Source organism: Ranitomeya imitator, chromosome 2 (assembly GCF_032444005.1).
Source record: "Ranitomeya imitator isolate aRanImi1 chromosome 2, aRanImi1.pri, whole genome shotgun sequence".
In the NCBI taxonomy this organism is placed as follows: Eukaryota; Metazoa; Chordata; class Amphibia; order Anura; family Dendrobatidae; genus Ranitomeya; species Ranitomeya imitator.
In genome coordinates, this window is record NC_091283.1 from 60,269,965 (window position 1) to 60,288,373 (window position 18,409).

The window sequence follows — 18,409 nt, forward strand, 5'->3', positions numbered from 1 at the left end:
CTCTCAACTTGCCCAGAAGCCAGGATGGAGTCTGTCCGTGCGACACACCCTGAACGCCTTTCCTTTATTGACATAAAAATCCATAAGTCTATGTGCACACGGAATCTTTTTGCTAAGGTTTCGGAGCAGAAAGTGGCTATGGATACAAAAGGTTTTTCCAGGCGTTTTTGGAGCAGAAGCCCAACAGAAACTTTCCAAATTCCTGCTGAAAAATGCAAAACTCCTCAAAAACCGAGTTTCTGCTCAGTTTCCTCTCCAAAAAATTCAGCACAAAGACTCCATGTGCACACAGCCACTGAACGGAAACTGACTTTTCTGAGATTTGGAGGAGGAGTTGAAGAATGCCTCTAAATCTTCAAAAACTCAAAATTCCTCAACTTGGAGGCTTTGCTCAGCTTTTGCTCTGTAAACTCTGCAAAATAGGTCCGTGCACAGAACAGTGATCAGAAGTGGATCCCTTATATGTAGTCCCTGTCAAAGGAACCCAATAACGTGGACACACACACAGGACCAACCAGTAATAATTAGAAGAAGGCTTAGGGGACTCTTCGCTGGTGGAAGAATGCGACTAGACGGCAGTAGGAAAAAGGAATCAATGCCATTACTAATTGAGGCAATTATCAAATTCTTACATCACGGTCACTTTTTTCGTCGGTTTCTGCTTTCATTAATTGTCCAATTCTTCACCATAGGTCGGCGCTCTATAAAGAGTTTCCAAAAGAGTTGGCAAATACCCCAAAAGCCACCAAAACGTCCGTGACATGACGAAATGTTCCATCAGGCACTGTGCCGTACACAATAACATTAAAAAATCTTGAGAACGGAGAGGATTTTTTTTTTATAACAAGTAAATTGTTTTTACCATCAGTTTGCCCATTTTGCTGTCATATAAGAACATGCTAATAACTATTTGTTAGGCCTCAGGCACATCAGACATCTACATACTTTAGGTTTCGACCCTTGTAGCACTGAAAACACATCCAGTATGACGCCGTACATGACCTCGTATCACGAGTACGGATGAATAAGAAGCGGTGTGTGTGAGAAGAGGACAAAGCCTACACTGGTGTACCAGCACAATGTACAAAAGACTCCAGATCAAAAGTTTAAAGGGAATTTATCAGCAGGATTTCACCCCACAAACATTTTATATGTACAAATAATGTATGCTTGACAAGTCCAGCCATACCTTTACACGGCCGGTCTGTTCCTCCATTACTGAGAAATCAGTGCTTGAATGGATATACAAAAGGCTGAAGAGCTATGGTAGATCTAAAGCCTGTGTCACTCCAGCTCTATTCCCTCGCACAGCTCGGCCTCCTCCTTGACCGACAGCCTCTATACTGTGTGACTTCAGGCAAAGGAGCCATCAGCCAAGAAGGAGAAGACAACATTTGGAGAGAACCTATCGGCAGGTCATGCATAGCCAGTTTTTGCTTTGATTTTATTCCCATCGGGCCCAAGTCTTCCAAGTACTGTTTTATTTAAATCTGCCATATGGTTCCAGAAATACCGTCCTTTTTATTTATTGATAAATATTATGGTCTTTACAAGGGGGCGTGGCTCACAGGTTCCTCTGGGGCGTGTCTTTAGGCTGCTCTGCATTAATTACCCTGTGAGCCCCACCCTTTTGATAAAGACCATAAAATTAGCACTAAATAAAAAGATCCATAACTCTTGAATTGTAGATTTACAAAAGGCAGAATACTAAGTGGACCAGTGGGAATAAAATAAATGCAACAGGTCTTGTTTAAGGCCACATTCACACATTATGTGTTGCCATCCAAGAGAAATGGAACTATTTTTTTCCCCCGCAGCTGTCATCTTAGTTGCATGTTTCTTTTTCCTTTTTTTCACTGAAGCAGGTAGGCTGTCTGAACTTTTTTTTTTCATCTGTATCAGTTAGAACTGATGGAACTCTGACTTATAAAGTTTGTCTTCAGCATGTCATCCACGATTCCCCATTGACTTTTTTGTCCAACTCTGATCCACAAAACAGAGAATAGGATCTGCTCTGAGAATCAGATGTTTTTTTTAAAACTTAACTGTATGGATAACTAAAACTGTATGGGTCAGTGAGTGAAGAAAATGATATTTCGGGGTGTTGGCCCTCATCAGTGCAAAGTACGAGAACTGATTAGTCTGTATGGCAACTCTAGGGTGTGAGCTCTAGATAGCACTAGAGATTAAGTCCTCTTTCTCTGAAGAGGCTATCTGCATGTTCCATTTCCCAGAAGAGCATTGCATGGCCTATAAGTCTCCTTACACTGGCATGTCACTTCTACAAGGACAGACGTTACCCCTTAGGCTACTTTCACACTTGCATCGTTCGACGCACGTCACAAAGTTGCCTGCAGGATGCGTTTTTTCTCCATAGACTTTCATTAGCGATGCATTGCGACGGATTGCCACACGTTGCATCCGTCGTGCGACGGATGTGATGTGTTCTTGCAGTCCGTCGGGCAAAAAAAATGTTGCTTGCAACGTTTTTTTGTCCGTCGGGTCAGCTTTTTCCGACCGTGCATGCGCAGCCGGAACTCCGCCCCCTCCTCCCCAGACTTTACAATGGGGCAGCGGGTGCGTTGTAAAACTGCATCCGCTGCCCCGTTGTGCTTTTACTTCACAGCATGCGTCGGTACGTCGGCCCGATGCACTGTGACGGGCCTGTACCGACGCTAGTGTGAAAGTAGCCTTAGGCCCATCAGAGATCTCTAATACTGCCAAATCAGATCTCTCACTTTGCACTAAGGAGGGGCAACACCCTGAAACACCCGTCTGTAAATAGAGATACTGGTTTGGCTTTCATCCCAAGTCATGTGGAAAGACTCATTAAAAGGGTCAATATCGATTTTAGGATTGCTAATTCCAATAGGTGGCGCTAGAATTCAGGTCCTTTTCCTCCCTGAAGAGGTTATTTGTATATTTAAATTCCCAGAAGAGCATTGCATGGCTTGTAAGTCTCCTTAGACTAGCATGTCACGCTCCACAAGGAGAGATGTTACCCCTTAGACCCCTGCTTAAAAAACAAAACGACGGTATAAGGATGTGTCACGCTCACGTGTGGATGTGCCCTAAGAAAAATGAGCTGCATCTTCCGCCAAAGTTTGCAAGCGACAATGGATAGATGCAGCGTCAGATAGGACCGTGTGATTGATGAAGTGACTGGCCCTTTAAGCCTCCCCATAAACAAGGCATCCAAGCTGCAATCAATAGCTGTATCCTAATAAAGTCGAGGTAAATTGCAACCAAGCAGCGACCCTTAATGAAATAACATACGAGATAAGTATTAGCCAAGAGCTCTCCGTACCGCAGCTCCATTAGGTCTCATTGATTAAAGATTGATCTCAGCCAAGACCGAATCACCTGAAATAATAGGCGCTAGTTCCCGCTCCATGGAGCAGATGCTGGGTTTACACGCTCCACGGTGACCCTCCGATGCTGCTGTATGCTGGTCACAAGCCAGCAGGGACTATTTCCCACGGGTTTCCTCCCTCCAGTATATTACCAGGCTGCTTACATCACAACAAGTTGCACGCAAGTGGCCCCAATTCGCCAAGATCGGCATTTTGTACTCCGGTTTTGATGAAGGGTGCACTTATTAATGAAATTGGCACAAAACGTGTCACTGCCAGAAATGTACTCTATAAGGCTACTTTCACACTAGCGTTTTCTGCAATCCGTCACAATGCGTCGTTTTGCAGAAAAAACGCATCCTGCAAAAGTGCTTGCAGGATGCGTTTTTTCCCCATAGACTTGTATTGACGACGCATTTGCGACGGATTGCCACACGACACAACCGTCGAGCGACGGATGCGTCGTGCTTTGGTGGACCGTCGGGAGCAAAAAAACGCTACATGTAACGTTTTTTGCTCCTGACGGACCGCTTTTTCCGACCGTGCATGCGCGGCCGCAACTCCGCCCCCACCTCCCCGCACCTCACAATGGGGCAGCGGATGCGCCGGAAAAATGCATCCGCTGCACCCATTGTGCAATGCAGCAAACGCTAGCGTCGGAATCTCTGCCCGATGCATTGCGATGGGGAGATTCCGACACTAGTGTGAAAGAAGCCTTACAAAAAAAAAGAAAAAAAAAAAAGGGCACAAGTCACTTTTTTTAACAGCTGAAAAAAAAATTTGAGACATTTCAGTTTTACACGGGAATTCTGGCAAAAACTGATGAATCGGCCCCATTAAATCAGTAGGCAAAAAAAAAAAAAGACAGACAAAAGAATATTGCAAGGAAAATGTATCCCGCCAGTCCTCTATCTATGGCATATCATTCCCATTGGTCGATGTTGGACACATGACTTGAGGACAGTGGTGGGCGACTACTCAGACAAGCAGACCACCTTCTGCAGGGACAAGCATATATCCGATGCATTTGTGTCCCATATAGTTTGGGTAGAATACACGGCCACCTAGATATAAAAGTTTCTGCGCCTCCACTCAACTTCTTTAAAGAATCATTCAGGTATCCATTTTCGGATCACGGCTTCCATATATAGGTGGATCCTGAGTTCTGTATACAGGATAATGCAGTGAGCGCCCTCTAGTGGTGGCTGATAGCAGACACAATGTAGCAGCAGCCGTGTAATGGTAAAAGCTGAAGTCCTGGGATGACGGTCCACCATAAGAATTACACCAATCCAGCTCCGGGTACAATAGAGAAGCAATGAGACGTATAAGAAATCAGTTTATTTAACAATAGGAAGAAAACCCTTTTAAAACACAGCACGTAATTGTAGGGTGCATATAAGGGGTGACCATATAGGTAAGAAGAGGTGTGCAAAGCAACATGTAGTGTTCAGATAACGGGGGATGGGCTGTATTGCACATGGTTTTTGGTTTGCATTACTCAGATCGCACCTTTGAGGATCATTTTATTTAGCGTTTCCATTGTCGCCTAGTAATAAAAGGAGATGGCTAAAAACAGACGAACGTGTGCTTTCTTTAATAGAGTCGTACACACAGGCTTTGCATAAATATTATCGATTCTTTACAATAAATTAGGAATAAAATTACTAGTGTAAACATGCCGGCGTCTTCCATGTACCGGACCATTACACTGGATGGAAGCCGCCATTGTCAGTCCTTGCAGGGGTGGATGGCGCCTGTACAGGGTCTAGTACAGGGTAATGGCAGAGAAGACGGGGCCGGAGGCTTAGGAACAGTGCGAGGAAATGGCGGCTCCCACCGGACGCAGGCAACGCCTATTCCTTGAGGGTTCACTTCTGGCAGGAGGGGACTTTATTTATCAAAATAAACTTAAAATATCTACATCCAAAAAAACGGATGGAAACCGGACATTGTCAGTGGCAGGGAGCAGCTGTTTAAAAGAATATTTTACCTTAAAAACTTAAAAAGAACCCAACAAGTAATGTGGATCGTGCAGTAATAGCCCCCATTACATTGTCGTTTCCCAGGGTCCTAATGTGGCTGCATCCGTTCTCCCGTCTTTGCAAAAATAGGACTCTCATCCCAGGAGCGATAAACTTCCAATCTGAAACCTATCCCAAAAATGAAAGATTTCCTGACTTTTCAGTACTGGGATCACTTCTCCAGTGTGAAGAGATGGCTGTGTGTGTCCAGCCATAAAAAGAGATATTCCGATCTTTAGACGTTCTCCTATTCGTAGGATAGGGAATAACTTGCCGACCGGTGAGAGGTCGAATACCGGGCCCCCGACTGATGCCAATCGGCCCTCTCTGGATGGAGTGATGGTCTGCACAACGCCACTCCAGCTCTATGGAAATGCCGAAAACACCCGAGCACTGTAGTCTGCCATCAACAGCGGCCCCATAGAGCGGAGACGTGTACGCCAGGCCACCACTCCATTCAGACAGGGCTGCGCGGAGTCCCATCCTTGGCATGCTAGGAATCCCACCCGAGAATGGAGGGTCCCAACGTTCCCTGTGTAACTGGAACAGTACTGAGCATGTGTGTCCATTCACTTTCTATAAGAGTGGTGGTCGCACATGCTCATTACACAGGATGAATAGTGGGCCTTCCATCCTTGGTGGGGGCTTAGATGCTGGATCATATATTTATCGTCTAGTCGGACGATAGGTCATGAACGTAGGTTAAAGACATACCCTCTAGGAAAAGTGACGACACCAGTGGAGGCAGTAATAGCTGCCATATTTGGGATCTTGCAGCCTTCTGATACGAGTGTCTGGCATTTGCTCTTTATCCTGTGCAGGTCATGGATCTGTACCCATCGTCTACAATAAATCTCAATCTGCATAATAAGAACGTTCTCATCTAATGACAGCCAACAACAACAAAAAAAAATCTGCAAGGTTTCAACACAAACATGTATTATGCCAACGCAAATCTAGGGACGTATGTGACATCACGACGATACACTGCGGGGGGGGGGGGGGGGGCAGCTTCTCAGACAAACCATGGCGGGGTATATCCGACGTCTGCAGACATGATGGGGTAAGACGGGACAACCCGCATGGAGGAGAACTGCATTCTTCACCTTACCTGGCCGGCAGAGGAATAAGTAGGGACACAGTGGGGTGGACAGCCATCTGCTCGCTCCGGAACATTTACGAAGGCTGGTGTAACCGAATGCAACGCCTGTAGAATAAAACCAGCCCCGATATGTGGAATCGCAGCGCAGAAGCCGAATACTTCATAAAGAGCAATGAGCTGATGGCTGCACAGTCCACAGAATATGTGACTTTTAGGCCGCCGGGGACCACGAGATGAGACATCGAGATGCTCAACATATTCCAGCGGTGGAAACACTTCTGAATATACAAATATATTACCCTCTATTTGTAAATGCTCCAGCATTGGCATGCTGGGAGTTGTAGTTTTGCACCAGTTTGGGACAGTCACTGGTTGGAGAACATAATAGCTTATCTCCAAAATCTGACCATTTTTTTTGTCACTGGCAATACTACTTGGTGTTAACACAAAAAAAAAAGAATGCCAAACCATGTCAAAATTAAAAAAAAAAAAAGCACCACTCCATTTTTTTTGTATTTTATTTCATCACATATACGGTAAGTTCCCTGCCGCTGGTATTCTACTTACCACCCGCCATCTTCTGTTCCCGCTCCGTCATCTTGTGACCACAACTCCTGAGTCACAGGTAAGGGACCCAAGCTCTCAGCATAAGGGCTCTACTAGACGTCCGCCATCATCGGTCCGATCTTGGATCACCGCGCATCTCATGAACAGAGAGCGTCAGTCTCATAGAAATATATGCAGCCGTCACGCTCGGGTCAGGAGACAAGGCCAGTTCGTGTATGGAGATCAGAGATCGGACCGATGACCGCGGACGTCTATAAAAGCTTCTGGCCGTCATAGACTTGCATGGAGCGGTGACTTCCAGGTCGCCCAGCAAACACTCCGAGAGGTAACAAGCAGAGCGGTGCCAAGAACAGAGGAAGACGGCGGCTGCTGCTAAGTATGAGACTGGGGGCAGGGAACTTACATTAATGATACCACTCCAGTGGTGATCTAAAAAAAAAGCCAGAGTGACGCTTTAAACTCCAGAAAATATTAGGAGTATGTCCGTGTCAACAGCTGCACATCCTTCATCGAGGCGTTTGCTCTCTGATTTACAAGGATTTTTGCCTAAAACGCTACTTCTGTGTCCACCACAATTTAGGGACCTCCAATTTACTGGCATATTAAAAATTGGAAAAAGATGGTTACTTTGCTCAAAAGACAGTGTCACGTGGGGTCATAGGATGCGTCTGGTATCGCAGCCAAGTTCTACAGAAGTGAATGGAGCTGAGATACCGTGGGCAAGTGTGGGGCCGTTATTTCATCGTTTGTTTTCTTTCCACTTTTGCGCACCCCTTTACGATAACCATGAGGGTGAAGTTTTTTTTTTTTTTTCAGGGAATGGGTCCATCTGAACATGTAAAGAATCTTAGCAAAAAAAAACAAAAAAAAAACCACAGGCTTACCAATCACCATCACAGGTTTCTGAAGTTTTTGCAGCCCTATGCAACTAGCTAGGTCTAAATGAAAAAAAAAAGGTGATCAAGACTGTACCAGGGATGGTGGCGAACAAGGAATACAAACATTCTACATTTGGAGGAGGATGGTGGTTATGGTCCACTGAAAGAGAGGATGCCGGAAAGAACATGCTTTGGGAGGCAGAAGCTAAACCGACCAGAACAGTGTAAGGTAAAATACTAAAGAAAAACCTCAAACAAATGGAATAAATAGGGACTTGGTTCCATGAGTCGCTGATTCAGCCCTAGTAACAGCACATGGCTCGAAGCAGGCAGACCGGATATTCATTAGAGTTCGGAAGGTTCCACCCCTATATGCATAAACCCCTATATCACCCTATAATGTCCCGGTCATAAAGAATGACTTTTTTTTTTAGATATAGTCCGCCTGTTTGATTCCGTAGAGGCAAACGCTATTGTGCCGTGAGTAATGTAGTGAATTCTGTATCCGTACGTGTAACTCAAGCAGTGGGATGTATATAAGGCTGACAACCCGAATATAATGTAGATGACTGGATGTTCCGCTGAATCGTGAGGGTCAGTTTATTAGTCCGCAGCAGCCCCCATCTGCAGATTTCCCCAGAACCAGTAACAGTCCAATATTTGTTTTTTTCGGAAAGACCATTCATGTCCTTTTCTCCAGGAACCCGTAAAAAGTAACCTCGTCTCTGAAATGAGCCGATCTGGGGAACGTCAGCTTGAAGCTTTATGTTTACTCTGTACAAATTCCATTACCTGCAGGAACAGTGGGGTCTGCCCTTATTGCCATCATATGGGGCGGGGAAGCAAAAATTTAGGATCAGTTGAATGTTCTCAAAAGGGAACCCATTTACAGTGGGGCAAAAAAGTATTTAGTCAGTCAGCAATAGTGCAAGTTCCACCACTTAAAAAGATGAGAGGCGTCTGTAATTTACATCATAGGTAGACCTCAACTATGGGAGACAAACTGAGAAAAAAAAATCCAGAAAATCACATTGTCTGTTTTTTTAACATTTTATTTGCATATTATGGTGGAAAATAAGTATTTGGTCAGAAACAAACAATCAAGATTTCTGGCTCTCACAGACCTGTAACTTCTTCTTTAAGAGTCTCCTCTTTCCTCCACTCATTACCTGTAGTAATGGCACCTGTTTAAACTTGTTATCAGTATAAAAAGACACCTGTGCACACCCTCAAACAGTCTGACTCCAAACTCCACTATGGTGAAGACCAAAGAGCTGTCAAAGGACACCAGAAACAAAATTGTAGCCCTGCACCAGGCTGGGAAGACTGAATCTGCAATAGCCAACCAGCTTGGAGTGAAGAAATCAACAGTGGGAGCAATAATTAGAAAATGGAAGACATACAAGACCACTGATAATCTCCCTCGATCTGGGGCTCCACGCAAAATCCCACCCCGTGGGGTCAGAATGATCACAAGAACGGTGAGCAAAAATCCCAGAACCACGCGGGGGGACCTAGTGAATGAACTGCAGAGAGCTGGGACCAATGTAACAAGGCCTACCATAAGTAACACACTACGCCACCATGGACTCAGATCCTGCAGTGCCAGACGTGTCCCACTGCTTAAGCCAGTACATGTCCGGACCCGTCTGAAGTTTGCTAGAGAGCATTTGGATGATCCAGAGGAGTTTTGGGAGAATGTCCTATGGTCTGATGAAACCAAACTGGAACTGTTTGGTAGAAACACAACTTGTCGTGTTTGGAGGAAAAAGATTACTGAGTTGCATCCATCAAACACCATACCTACTGTAAAGCATGGTGGTGGAAACATCATGCTTTGGGGCTGTTTCTCTGCAAAGGGGCCAGGACGACTGATCCGGGTACATGAAAGAATGAATGGGGCCATGTATCGTGAGATTTTGAGTGCAAACCTCCTTCCATCAGCAAGGGCATTGAAGATGAAACATGGCTGGGTCTTTCAACATGACAATGATCCAAAGCACACCGCCAGGGCAACGAAGGAGTGGCTTCGTAAGAAGCATTTCAAGGTCCTGGAGTGGCCTAGCCAGTCTCCAGATCTCAACCCTATAAAAAACCTTTGGAGGGAGTTGAAAGTCCGTGTTGCCAGCGAAAAGCCAAAAACATCACTGCTCTAGAGGAGATCTGCATGGAGGAATGGGCCAACATACCAACAACAGTGTGTGGCAACCTTGTGAAGACTTACAGAAAACGTTTGACCTCTGTCATTGCCAGCAAAGGATATATTACAAAGTATTGAGATGAAATTTTGTTTCTGACCAAATACTTATTTTCCACCATAATATGCAAATAAAATGATAAAAAAAGCAGACAATGTGATTTTCTGGATTTTTTTTCTCAGTTTGTCTCCCATAGTTGAGGTCTACCTATGATGTAAATTACAGACGCCTCTCATCTTTTTAAGTGGTGGAACTTGCACTATTGCTGGCTGACTAAATACTTTTTTGCCCCACTGTATATGTTTATATGTGATCCTATAGGGCCCCATTTCTTAAGGCGAGATGAATAGGATGGGGTAAGCGGTGTAAAAAGGATTCAGGGTATGAAGAAAAGGAAAGCCAAAAAGCCGGAAAAATTGATCCTACAAGGAAAAAGAACAAAAACAAAAAAAAACATTTACTCAGCACAATGTGAAGACTTTACCAGAACGGACTGCCACTTGTGCCAGACATGGGTACCTTATAGGGTTATAACGTTCAGCGATGGGTCCAGCTCTGTGGAGGCTTCACGTAATAAATCTTCCAGCTCTGTGTCACAATACGTCCCATGAGAATCTGTAAAAAAAAAAAAAAAGGTGCATAAGGGAAGAAGAAGGAAACACTTAATGCAAAATGCAGACGATGGCATCAGCTACTATTCAGTTTCCATACGCTTGTTGGGGACAATACCTTTCGTGATGGCAGCATACCACCAAATTGTATTTTTTTCTTGTATAACAACCAAGCACCACACATGTATGATCCTCTATCAAGGGCTTTAATTCAGCAATATCGTAAATTTACGGATCAGAATTAAAGCTCTGGCAATCAAGCAGTTGACCCAAGTGCCTCAATGTCTGGCAAACACCCACAGAACCCCAAAAGATTTATTGCTTCTTCCTTTGCAGGCTACATAGTGGTGGGCATTACCAATGCTTCTACCAGCGAAGGCGATGGCTTGGTGCCGGCCCGAGATAGCAGAGCGGAGAAGTTGTATGACTGCTAGTGTTTTTCAAAGTAAGAATTCTCCCTTGCTCTTAAAATAAGGTCTCATACAAATAGATCACTAGACACAAGAAGGTTCTCAAGGGTCCTGCAGAATTCTCAGCATAAGGGCTCCTTTCCACTTGAGAGAAAAAAAAAACGGTCCGATTTACAGACCAAAAAAATAGATGTAACGTATGCGAGTGTCATGGGAGTGACATGCGATTTTTTTATCGCAACATCCGTATGGCATCCGTATTGCTGTCCGATTATTACGCACAAGTGTCCTTTGAAAAGCCGGTAATTCAGCGCAGTGTACAGTAAAATTACACTGACAGGTTAGAGTAGATGTATACACATAGAATAAGTACATATACATATATATATATGTCAGGGAGACACCTATATATATATATACAGTCATGGCCAAAAGTATTCACACCCCTGCAATTCTGTCAGATAATACTCAGTTTCTTCCTGAAAATGATTGTAATCACAAATTCTTTGGTATTATTATCTTAATTTAATTTGTCTTAAATGAAAAAAAACACGAAAAGAATTGTCCTAAAGCCAAATTGGATATAATTCCACACCAAACATAAAAAAGGGGTGGACAAAAGTATTCACACTATTTAAAAAATCATGTGATGCTTCTCTAATTTGTGTAATTAACAGCACCTGTAACTTACCTGTGGCTCCTAACAGGTGTTGGCAATAACTAAATCACACTTGCAGCCAGTTGACATGGATTAAAGTTGACTCAACCTCTGTCCTGTGTCCTTGTATGTACCACATTGAGCATGGAGAAAAGAAAGAAGACCAAAGAACTGTCTGAGGACTTGAGAAACCAAATTGTGAGGAAGCATGAGCAATCTCAAGGCTACAAGTCCACCTCCAAAGACCTGAATGTTCCTGTGTCTACCTACCGTGCGCAGTGTCATCAAGAAGTTTAAAGCCCATGGCACTGTGGCTAACCTCCCTAGATGTGGATGGAAAAGAAAAATTGACAAGAGATTTCAGCGCAAGATTGTGCGGATGTTGGATAAAGAACCTTGACTAACATCCCAACAAGTTTAAGCTGCCCTGCAGTCCGAGGGTACAACAGTGTCAACCCGTACTATCCGTCGGCATCTGAATGAAGGGACTGTATGGTAGGAGACCCAGGAAGACCCCTCTTCTTACCCTGAGACATAAAAAAGCCAGGCTGGAGTTTGCCAAAACTTACCTGAAAAAGCCTAAAACGTTTTGGAAGAATGTTCTCTGGTCAGATGAGACAAAAGTAGAGCTTTTTGGGCAAAGGCATCAACATAGAGTTTACAGGAGAAAAAAGAGGCATTCAAAGAAAAGAACACGGTCCCTACAGTCAAACATGGCGGAGGTTCCCTGATGTTTTTGGGTTGCTTTGCTGCCTTTGGCACTGGACTGCTTGACCGTGTGCATGGCATTATGAAGTCTGAAGACTACCAACAAATTTGCACCATAATGTAGGGCCCAGTGTGAGAAAGCTGGGTCTCCCTCAGAGGTCATGGGTCTTCCAGCAGGACAATGACCCAAAACACACTTCAAAAAGCACTAGAAAATGGTTTGAGAGAAAGCACTGGAGACTTCTAAGGTGGCCAGCAATGAGTCCAGACCTGAATCCCATAGAACACCTGTGGAGAGATCTAAAAATGGCAGTTTGGAGAAGGCACCCTTCAAATATCAGAGACCTGGAGCAGTTTGCCAAATAAGAATGGTCTAAAATTCCAGCAGAGCATTGTAAGAAACTCATTGATGGTTATCGGAAGCGGTTGGTCGCAGTTATTTTGGCTAAAGGTTGTGCAACCAAGTATTAGGCTGAGGGTGCCAATACTTTTGTCTGGCCCATTTTTGGAGTTTTGTGTGAAATGATCAATGTTTTGCTTTTTGCTTCATTCTCTTTTGTGTTTTTTCATTTAAGACAAATTAAATGAAGATAACAATACCAAATAATTTGTGATTGCAATCATTTTCAGGAAGAAACTGAGTATTATCTGACAGAATTACAGGGGTATCAGAACACACACAAAACTCCCAAAATAATAAGTGGACAAAAACTCAAAAACTAGATTTAACAAAAATACTGGTAAACAAAAACCAGAAAACTGAGTAGAATCCAAATAGAATAAGTTTATTGTACAAATACAAAAAAAAATTATGAAACCTAAAACCAACTGGACACCATATAAAGGGACCAGGTAAACCCACACTACAAAAGCCTGACATACGGTATGGAAAAATTCAAGTGTCAAAAAACCTAACTAAACTGTCAGGTGTAGTGTCCAAGCAAAGATAGAGGGCTAACAGCAATTGATACAACTGACAAGAAAATCTACTAATAAAGTGCAAATATAATCAATTTAATGATCCATAATCAATATGTGCTAACAATACTAAACAATTCCATCAGTGCCACTAATAGCTAGAAACAGCAGTGAGACCGAAAAAGCACAAATAACTCATAATATACAAAATATATATTTTATTAAACTCATGATATATAAAAACACATACAAGTAACAAGAAACCAAACTATCTCAGTTGAGAGGGACCATAAGGATTACTATTCACATTAAGCGTATAATCCTAGCATTATAAACAAAATGGACTAGGCTGGTTACATGACTTCCAATTCCTCAATGCAAATTGCAATAAAAAAAGAGGGTAGGAATCTAATGCCCAATACCTATCCGGCTCTATAGCAGCCAAAATTCCCCTTTTCAATACATCTACAATTAGATATGTTGGGGCTTGCTGCAAGCCGTAGCCTAAATAGAGCCAAACAAACAAAAATGCATTGCTATGCTTACATGGCTAAGTGAAGAGTCCCGGTCCCTCGTCCCCGACGCGCGTTTCGTCCTCACTTCGTCCTGAACAAGTGAGGACGAAACGCGCATCGGGGATGAGGGACTGGGACTCTTCACTTAGCCATGTAAGCATAGCAATGCATTTTTGTTTGTTTGGCTCTATTTAGGCTACGGCTTGCAGCAAGCCCCAACATATCTAATTGTAGATGTATTGAAAAGGGGAATTTTGGCTGCTATAGAGCCGGATAGGTATTGGGCATTAGATTCCTACCCTCTTTTTTTATTGCAATTTGCATTGAGGAATTGGAAGTCATGTAACCAGCCTAGTCCGTTTTGTTTATAATGCTAAGATTATACGCTTAATGTGAATAGTAATCCTTATGGTCCCTCTCAACTGAGATAGTTTGGTTTCTTGTTACTTGTATGTGTTTTTATATATCATGAGTTTAATAAAAGATATATTTTGTATATTATGAGTTATTTGTGCTTTTTCGGTCTCACTGCTGTTTCTAGCTATTAGTGGCACTGATGGAATTGTTTAATAAAGTGCAAATGCATGTATAATCCTCAGTATGGAGACACTGAGCCATAAAAAATGCTTAGAAAACAGGTATAATGGGTCTTACCAATGGACACGGCTAGAGTGTAGGTGATCCCCGGTCCCCGCCGCCCCAACGCACGTTTCGTACAGGACTTCCTCAGGAGGCGTGCGTTAGGGAGGGGGTCCCTGCTATTTGAACAGCCCCCCGGCCAATAGAAACAGTAAATCCGGTCATGTGTCAACCCTCGCAGCTGCCTAGCTAATCGCACAGATATTGCAGAGAGGATTACCCATACTAAGCGGCGCATGCGCCGTCTCGACAGCAAAAGAAGGGACCTTCATCCAACCGGCAGTGAGACGCGCCTCCCGTGCCGTCAGAATGACGGCACGCCGAAAGCACGCCCCCATCGCCGCCCACACAAATATCCGTCACTGACAAGACCACGCATGCGCACCAGGGTTCTACATGCCGCTCTGCAGAACTCAGAGTCACTAACACAATTCACAGTAAGTATGGTGCTACAATAAGTGTATCAGATAAAATGGCGAAACCAATTGGTTTCGCCATTTTACCATTTTATCTGATACACTTATTTAAGGAGTGGAATGTAGGTCAATGACCTGTAGTTACCTTCAGTCGCGGTGATGCGCCCTCTGCTGGATGTCCTTATATGAACTCGAGCCTGGGAACTTTTCAGAATATTTTCCCAGGCTCGAGTTCATATAAGGACATCCAGCAGAGGACGCATCACCGCGACTGAAGGTAACTACAGGTCATTGACCTACATTCCATTCATTCCCTGGGGTTTTACAGGCAGGAGCACAGCTGCATTAGCAGAGTTTCTGCTTGTAAAATTAGTTAACCCCTTCAGAAGGATTTAAAACCTGTCTTTATTTCATTAAAATATTTTGTAAAAATGTGTGTGTGTTTTTTAACCATTTCATACAATTGGATTAATAATGGATAGGTGTCATAATTGACGTCTCTCCATTATTAATCTGGCTTAATGACACCTTACAATAGCAAGGTGACATTAATCCTTCATTACCCCATATCCCACCACTACACGGGAATGGAAAGAGAGTGGCCAAGTGCCAGAATAGGTGCATCTTCCAGATGTGTATTTTCTGGGGTGGCTGGGGCAGATGTTTTTAGCCAGGGGGGGGGGGCAATAACCATGGACCCTCTCCAGGCTATTAATATCTGCCCTCAGTCACTGGCTTTACCACTCTGGCGGAGAAAATTGCGCGGGAGCCCATGCCAATTTTTTCCGCAATTTAACCCTTAAATATAATAGCTAGAGTGCCCAAATTTTGCACATACACACTACTAACATTAGTAGTGTGGAATATGCAAAAAAATAGGGGATATGAGATGGTTTACTGTATGTAAACCATGTCTCATATCATGTCGGGTTTGTGAAGGAGATAGCAAAAGCCGGCAATTGAATTACCGGCTTTTCAGCTATCTAGTGCTGCATTAAATATAAATATATATATAGGTGCCTCCCTGACATATATATATATGTATATATACCTATTCTATGTGTATATATCTACTCTAATCTAACCTGTCAGTGTGATTTTACTGTACACTGCGCTGAATTACCGGCTTTCCAAAGGACTCCCGTGCGTAATAATCGGACAGCAATACGGATGTCATACGGATGTTGCGATAAAAAAAATCACATGACACTCGCATGACACTCGCATGACAATCGCATACGTTACATCCGTTTTTTCGGTCCGTAAATCGGACCGTTTTTTTTCTCTCAAGTGGAAAGGAGCCCTAAGGTATAGGGATCCATACAACACATAAAATGAATATTGTTGTTGAGACCTTACTGACAAAAAACATTAAAGAGAACCAGTCAGCAGCATTTTGCTATGTAAAATACACACACGGCCATATTGGTGCTGTGATACTGATTAAAGTTATAACTGCGAGAAGAAATCAGTGTTGTGGATTTTGTGTAATGAGGGTTTGAAGTTTACTTATAATCATATTTTTGGGCCTGTGGGTAGGGTCTTCTGCTCTCCCACGGACCCTCCGCTGCTCCTGGTGTCTTTATCGTCCTTCTAGTTTAAAATTTGTACCAACAGCGTCCTGTGGTTGGCGCTTGCGCACATTGGTCTCCTGACAGTCTTTAGGAAAATGGTATGCTCAATGACAAGCCGAGATCTCAATCTGTCTATTCGCCGCCATCATTGTACTGAAGACCGCCACTAAGTAAATTTGCGCATGCACCGCCATTTTCCTGCAGACTGGCAGGAGATAAATGTGTGCAAGCGCTACCCACGGCTAGGATTGTGTCAGGATGAAGTTTAAACCAAGAGGACAGAAAGAGCAGCGGAAGAGCCGTTGCAGAGCCGTAGACCCTACCTACGGTCCCGCCCCGCTGCAGAAAATATAATTATAAGAAAACATCAAACCCTGACCACAGAAACTGGGATTTTTGGTACTCACCGTAAAATATATTTCTTGGAGCCTTCATTGGTGGACACAGGTAACCATGGGGACACAGGTAACCATGGGTGCATGCTGCTGTCGCTAGGAGGCTGACACTATGCAAAAAAGGAAACTAGCTCCTCCTCCGTAGTATACACCCACTGACAGACACAAAGTACCTCAGTTAGTGTTAAAGCAGTAGGAGAAGCAACGAAAAGCTCAACATATGTACAAATCCAACAAAGAAGGCACACAGACCAAATAATGGTACAAACAGTTAGGGATGGTGCTGTGTCCCCCAATGAAGGCTCCAAGAAAGAGATTTTACGGTGAGTACCAAAAATCCCTCTGTATCGCTTCATTGGGGGACACAGGTAACCATGGGATGTCCCAAAGCAGTCCCTAGAGTGGGAAACAGGAAGATCCAAGGAATAAATGAGCTCAGGTCAGTCAGTGGAAAACTGCCGCCTGCAGCACTTTCCTTCCCAGGCCTGCATCAGATGAGGCATGGGTATGAACCCCGCAAAAAACTCACAAAAGAGGGTAAAGATGACCAGGTTGCGGTCTTACAAACTGGAAGCAAAAATCTGGTAACGAAAAACCTAGGAGGCCTCCACCGCAGAGTGGAATGAGCCTTCACCCCCAGAAGAGCCTGCACCGCCGGAAAAGGCTGTTTGTCCTCATCGCGGAATACCTCACATCAATAGTGAAATTAGAAGCTAGGAGCCCATTAAGGTAACTTTCAGAGATGATGAACAGGGTATAAGATTGGCGAAAGGGAGCAGCCCTTGAAAAGTAGACTCGGAGAGCCGTGACGGAATCCAGCTTGAAGAGGGAACGGCTGCAGGAGACTGGGCAACCTCACATGGAACGGCTGCCCTTTCTACAGACCTGAATCCCATAGAAAACCTATTGGATCAGGTGAGTGGCTGTGCAGAGGCTCATAACTCTGTACACCAGAACCTCAATGACCTGAGGGACACCTGTGGCACCCCAGAGGTTCGGGTACCACAGTGGTATTGCCTTCCTCTTGGGGAGGGTGATGCCATGCCTGGAAGCGAGGAGGATCCCTTTAACAGGTAGCACATACATGCAACATCTTCTGACTCCAGGCCAGAAGGGAGAGCTCTAGACCCGGTTTCAGGGGAACTTCCCTATATATGTTCTGGCTTGGAGGAGGAGTTAGATTAGTCTGTAGAGAGTGTGAAGGAGGAAGGAGCAAAGGAGAAGTGAGGAGCTGGAGAGGAGCTGCCACTGGGCTCCCTCCACACTGAAGCACAGGAACCGGACACCGGGAGTCCGAGGCTGTGTGGGACTGTATACCCCACAGCAGAAACCGGAGGGCAGGAGATTAAAAGTCGCTTGTCCACAACTACACCTGAAGGAACAGCAGCATACAGAGCCCAGAGTCGCCGCAAGTAGGGACACCTGTAAAGACTTGTGCTGCCT